Consider the following 7,475-nt stretch of genomic DNA (forward strand, 5'->3'; position numbering starts at 1 on the left):
TAAATAAAAATAAAAATTAAAAAAAAGAAGTCATTTTCAAAAAAGGAAGAAGAGCCAATAAGAATTACTGCAGTTAAAAAAGTAGAAAAACTGAAATGAAAAATTCACTAGTGGGGCTCAACAATTCATCTGAACTGGCAGAAGAAAGAAACAGCACACTCGAAGATTAGTCAAATCAGATTATCCAGTCTGCGGAATAGAAAGAAAAAAGAATGAAGAAAAATGAACAGAGCCATCTGAGAACTATGGAACATGGTCAAGTGAACCAATATACATAGTAACAGGAGTCTCACTGGGAAAAGTGAGAGACAAAAGGGCAGAAAGAATATTCAAAGAAATGGTAACAAAAGGTATCAAAATGTGATGAAATACATTTCTCTGCACATCTAACGAGTTCAATGAACTCCAAATAGAAATAGCTCAAAGAGAATCTCACCAAGATACATGAGAATCAAACTGTCCAAAGTCAAAGACAAAGAGTCTTCAAAGCAGCAAGGCAGAAGAAATTCATCCGGTACAAGGGATCCTTTATAATATTACTAGCCAATTTCCCATCAGAAAACAATGAAGCTAGAATTACTGGAACAATATATTCAAAGTGCTAAAAGAAAAAAAAAACTATCAACAAAGTATCCTATTCTCGTAGAGCTATCCTTCAAAAATGAATGAGAAAATATGACATCACCAGACCAACTGAGGTGATTCATCATATAGAAATATAAGAAATATATATATAATATAAGAAATATTAAAAGGAGTACTTTCAGCTGAAATGAAAGGACACTGGACAGTAACTTAAATCCACATGAAAAAATAAAGAATATTAGTATAGGTAACTGTATAGGTAAATACAAAAAAGAATACATAGGTATATTTTATTTCTAACTCTTTTTCCTCCTAATTTAAAGTTAGTTATAGTTACATAACGCAATAATTATAAATCCATGTTGATGGGCATGCAATACATAAAGATGTAATTTATATTGCAATAAAAGCACAAAGATGGACAGACAATGGAGCTATGTGGGAGCAAACTTTTTGTATACTATTGAAATTGAGTGGCCATTTATCTGAACTGGATTGTCATAAATTAAGATGTTTAATTGTAAACCACACAGCAAACAAGAAGAAAATAACTCCAAATAAATATAATTTTTAAAATGACGAGGGAATGGGGATCCCTGGGTGGCGCAGCGGTTTGGCGCCTGCCTTTGGCCCAGGGCGCGATCCTGGAGACCCGGGATCGAATCCCACAATGGACTCCTGGTGCATGGAGCCTGCTTCTCCCTCTGCCTGTGTCTCTGCCTCTCTCTCTCTCTCTCTCTCTCTGTGACTATCATAAATAAAAAAAACTAAAAAAAAAAACTTAAAAAAAATGACGAGGGAATGAAAATGCTATTTAACACAGGAGGGAAGTAATGGAGAAATGTAGGGAAAAAAAGACATAGGATATAAAAAACAAGGAGCAACTTAGCCGTCATAAGTCCTACATTATCAGTAGTTACATTAAATGTGAATGGATTCGGGGGTGCCTGGATGGCTCAAATGGTTAAACATCCAACTCTTGATTTCACCTCAGATCATGATCTCATGGTTGTGAAATTGAGCCCTGCATCGGACTCTGCACTGGGCCTGGAGCCTGCTCAGGATTCTGTTTCTCTCTCTGCCCTTCACTCCACTCTCTCCCTCTCAAAAAAAAAAAAAAAAAGTGTGAGTGGATTAAGCAATACCACCAAAAAAGAAGAGATTGGCAGAATGGATATAAAAATCATGGACTACCTATGTGCTGTACATAAGAGATACACTTTAGATTCAAAGACACAAATAGATTGAAAGTAAAGGGATAGAAAAAAAAAGGGATAGAAAAAATACACCATGCAATGAGTTACAGAAAGATTGACTGGCTATAGTGATATCAAACAAAATAAAATATATTTTTAAAAGATTTTATGTATTTATTCATGAGAGACACAGAGAGAGATAGAGGCAGAGACACAGGCAGAGGGAGAAGCAAGCTCCATGCAGAGAGCCCAATGTGGGACTCAGTTCCAGAACAGTGGGATCATGCCCTGAGCCAAAGGCACATGCTCAACTGCTGAGCCACCCAGGGGTCCCCAAACAAAATTAACTTAAGACAAAAGTTGCTAGTAGAGGGCAGCCTGGGTGGCTCAGCAGTTTAGCACTGCCTTTAGCCCAGGGCCTGATCCTGGGGACCCAGGATTGAGTCCCACGTCAGGCTCCCTGCATGGAGCCTGGTTTTCCCTCTGCCTGTGTCTCTGCCTCTCTCTCTGTGTGTGTGTTTCTCATGAATGAATGAATGAATAAATAAATAAATAAAATCTTTTAAAAATTTGCCAGTAGATATAAAGACATTTTATAAGAGCATATGAAAATATGTATGTATATATATATATATATATGTGTGTGTGTATATCACATCAGAGTCCCAAAATACATGAAGCAAAATCTGACAGAACTGATGAATAGACAATCCAACAATAATATTTAGATACTTAAATATGCGAATTTCAATAATGAATAGAACAACCAGGTATAAAATCAACAAGAAAATAGAAGACTTGAACAACACTATATAAATCAACTATATCTAATAAACTTCTATAGAATACTTCACCCAACACAGAATAGAGGTTGTTCTAAAGAGCACTTGAAACATTATTCAGGACAGACCATATGTTAACCCATAAAAAAGTCTTTATAAATTTTAAAGGACTGAAGTCCTACGAAGTCTGTTCTCTGACAACATCAGAATGAAATTAACAGCAGGAAATTTGGGAAATTCACAAATACGTGGAATTTGATAACACATCCTTAAATACCTAGTGGTTAACTGAAGACATAACAAAGTAAATTAGAACATACTTGAAAATAAATGAAAACCAAAACACTGCAAAACCCATGGGTTATGACTAAAGCAGTGTTTAGAGAAAAGTATATTGCTATAAAAGCTTATATTTTTAAAAAGCCTAAAAGATCCAAATAAATACCTAACCTAATACTTTAAAAAGATTACACAAAGGGGTGCCTGGCTTGGTCAATGGGCAGAGCATGTGACTCTTGGACTCCAGGTCATGAGCTCAACCCCACATTGGGTGCAGAGATTACTTTTAAAAAGTCTTCACGGGGTGAGGCAAGATGGCAGGGGAGTGGGTCTCCAAGTCACCTGTCCCCACCAACACACCTAGATAACTTTCAAATCATCCTGAAAGCCTACAAATTCAACCTGAGCTTTAAAGAGAGGACAGGTGGAACGCTACAGAGAAGAGTTTGCGCTTCTAACAAGTACAACCCATTTTTAGCCACTCTGCATTGACTAGAAAGGAGAACTCACCACAAAAGAAACAGAAACAGTACTTGCTGCCACAGAGTTACAGAATTTGGACTACAATTTGATATCAGAAAGCCAATTCAGAAGCACAATTATAAAGCTACTGGTGGCTCTGGAAAAAAGCATAAAGGATTAAAGAGACTTCATGACTGCAGAATTTAGATCTAATCAGGCCGAAATTAAAAATCAATTAAATGAGGGATCCCTGGGTGGCGCAGCGGTTTGGCGCCTGCCTTTGGCCCAGGGCGCGATCCTGGAGACCCGGGATCGAGTCCCACGTCGGGCTCCCGGTGCATAGAGCCTGCTTCTCGCTCTGCCTCTCTCTCTCTCTCTCTCTGTGACTATCATGAATAAATAAATAAAATCTTAAAAAAAATCAATTAAATGAGATGCAATCCAAACCGGAGGTCCTAACAATGAGGGTTAATGAGGTAGAAGAACGAGTGAGTGACATAGAAGACAAATTGAAGTCAAGGAAGGAAGCTGAGGGAAAAAGAGAAAAACAATTAAAACACCATGAGAAAAGGTTAAAGGAAATAAATAACAGCCTCAGAATGAAAAATCTATGTTTAATTGGGGTTCCAGAGGGTGCCAAGAGGAGAGAGGACCAGAAAGCATATTTGAACAAATAATGGCTGAGAACTTCCTTAATTTGGGGAGAGAAACAGGCATTCAGATCCAGGAGATACAGAGGTCCCCCCCTTAAATCAATAAAAACTGTTCAACACCTCAACGTTTAATAGTGAAACTTGCAAATTTGAAAGATAAAGAGGAAATCCTTAAAGCAGCAAGAGACAAGAGATCCCTAACATATCGGAGGAAATATTAGATTAACAGTAGAACTCTCCACAGAGACCTGGCAGGCCAGAAAGGGCTGGCAGGATATATTCAGGGTCCTAAATGAGAAGACAGATCATGCAGCCAAGAATACTCTAAACAGCAAGGCTCTCATTCAAAATAGGAGAGATAAAGAGCTTCCAAGATAGGCAGAAACTGAAAGAATATGTGACCACCAAACCAGCTCTGCAAGAAATATTAATGGGGACTCTGTAAAAGAAAGAGGATGCCCAAAGAAATAATCCACAAAAACAGGAACTGAATAGGTATTATGATGACACTAAATTCGTATCTTTCAATAGTAACTCTGAATGTGAATGGGCTTAATGACCCTATCAAAAGGCGCAGGGTTTCAGACAAGATAAAAAAGCAAGACCCATCTATTTGCTGTCTATAAGAGACTCATTTTAGACGTAAAGACACCTCCAGCCTGGAAATGAAAGGTTGGAGGACCATTTACCATTCAAATGGTCCTCAAAAAAAGCAGGGATAGCAATCTTCATATCAGATAAATTAAAGTTTATCCCAAAGACTGTAGTCAGAGATGAAGAGGGACACTATCATACTTAAAGGATCTATCCAACAAGAGGACCTAACAATAATGAATATTTAAGCCCCTAATGTGGGAGCTGCCAAGTATTTCAATCAATTAATAACCAAAGTAAAGACATAGATAATAATACACTAATACTGGGAGACTTCAACACATCACTTTCTGCAAATAACAGATATCCTGAGCACAACATCTCCAAAGAAACAAGAGCTTTAAATGATACACTGGACAAGATGGATTTCACAGATATTTACAGAATTTATATCCAAACGCAACTGAATACATTCTTTTCAAGTGCACCTGGAACTTTCTCTAGAATAGACTACATACTGGGTCACAAATCAGGTCTCAACCGATACCAAAAGATTGGGATTGTACCCTGCATATTTTCAGACCATAATGCTTTGAAACTTGAACTCAATCACAAGAAGAAATTGGGAAGAAACTCAAACATGTGGGTGTTAAAGACCATCCTGCTAAAAGATGAGTGGATTAACCAGGAAATTAGAGAAGAATTAAAAAGATTCATGGAAACTAATGAAAATGAAGATACAACCTTTCAAAATCTTTGGGATACAGCAAAAGCAGTCTTAAGAGGGAAATACATAGCAATAAATGCATCCCTCAAAAAATTTGGAAAAAACTCAAATGCATTAGCTAACCTTGCACCTAAAGGAACTGGAGAAAGAACAGCGAATAAAGCCTACATACAGCAGAAGAAGAGAGTTAATCAAGATTGGAGCAGAACTCAATGAAATAGAGACCAGAAGAATTGTAGAAGATCAACAAAACCAGGAGTTAGTTCTTTGAAAGAATTAATAAGATAGATAAACCATTAGCCAGCCTTATTAAAAACAAACGAGCAAAGACTCAAATTAATAAAATCATGAGTGAAAAAGGAGACATCACCACCAATACCAAGGAAATATAAACAATTTTAAAAACATATCATGAGCAGCTATATACCAATAAATTAGGCAATCTAGAAGAAATGGACGCATTTCTGGAAAATCACAAACTACCAAACCTATAACAGGAAGAAATAGAAAACCTGAACAGGCCATAACCAGGGAGGAAATTGGAGCAGTCATCAAAAAACTCCCAAGACAAAAAAGTCCAGGGCCAGATGGCTTCCCAGAATAATTCTATCAAACATTTAAAGAAGAAACCATACCTATTCTACTAAAGCCGTTCGGAAAGATAGAAAGGGATGGAATACTGCCAAACTCGTTCCATGAGGTCAGCATCACCTTAATTCCAAAACCAGACAAAGACCCCACCAAAAAGGAGAATTATAGACCAATATCCCTGATGAACACAGATGCAAAAATTCTCAACAAAATACTAGCCAATAGCATCTAACAGTACATTAAGAAGATTATTCACCATGAACAAGTGGAACTTATCCCTGGGATGCAAGGCTGGTTCAACACTCATAAAGCAATCAACGTGATAGATCATATCAACAAGAGAAAAACCAAGAACCATATGATCCTCTCAATAGATGCAGAGAAATCATTTCACAAAATACAGCATTCATTCCTGATCAAAACTCTTCAGAGGGGTTCCCTGGGTGGCACAGCTGTTTGGTGCCTGCCTTTTGCCTAGGGCGCGATCCTGGAGACTCGGGATCGAATCCCACATCGGGCTCCCGGTGCATGGAGCCTGCTTCTCCCTCTGCCTATGTCTCTGCCTCTCTCTCTCTCTCGTGACTATCATAAATAAATAAAAGTTAAAAAAAAACCTTCAGAGTGTAGGGATAGAGGGAACATTCCTCAGCATCTTAAAAGCCATCTACGAAAAGCTCACAGCAAATATCATTCTCAATGGGGAAACACTGGGAGCCTTTCCCCTAAGATCAGGAACACGACAGGGATGTCCACTCTCACCACTGCTATTCACCATAGTACTGGAAGTCCTAGCCTCACCAATCAGGCAAAAAAAAGAAATAAAAGGCATTCAAATTGGCAAAAAAGAAGGTAAACTCTCGCTTTTTGCAGATGAGACGATACTGTACTTAGAAAATCCAAAGACTCCACCCCAAGATTGTTAGAACTCATACAGCAATTAGGTAGCGTGGCAGGATACAAAAATCAATGCCCAGAAATCAGTGGCATTTCTATACACTCACAATGAAACTGAAGAAAGAGAAATTAAGGAGTCAATCCCATTTACAATTTCATCCCAAAGCATAAGATACCTAGGAATAAACCTAACCAAAGAGGTAAAGGATCTATACCCTAAGAGCTACAGAACACTTCTGAAAGAAATTGAGGAAGACACAAAGAGATGGAAAAATATTCCATGCTCAAGGTTTGGAAGAATTAATATTGTGAAAATGTCTATGCTACCCAGAGCAATTTACACATTTAATGCAATGCCTATCAAAATGCAATGGACTTTCTTCACAGAGTTGGAACAAATCATCTTAAGATTTGTGTGGCATCAGAAAAGACCCCAAATATCCAGGGGAATATTGAAAAAGAAAACCAATGGCGGAGGCATCACAATATCGGATTTCAAGTTGTACTACAAAGCTGTGGTCATCAAGACAGTGTGGTACTGGCACAAAAAGAGACACATAGATCGATGGAACAGAATAGAGAACCCAGAAATGGGCCCTCAACTCTATGGTCAACTCATTTTCAACAAAGCAGGAAAGAATATCCACTGGAAAAAAGGACAATCTCTTCAATAAATGGTGTTGGGAAAATTGGACAGCCACGTGCAGAAGAT

Source organism: Canis lupus, chromosome X, assembly GCF_048164855.1.
Source record: "Canis lupus baileyi chromosome X, mCanLup2.hap1, whole genome shotgun sequence".
NCBI classification, from domain to species: Eukaryota; Metazoa; Chordata; class Mammalia; order Carnivora; family Canidae; genus Canis; species Canis lupus.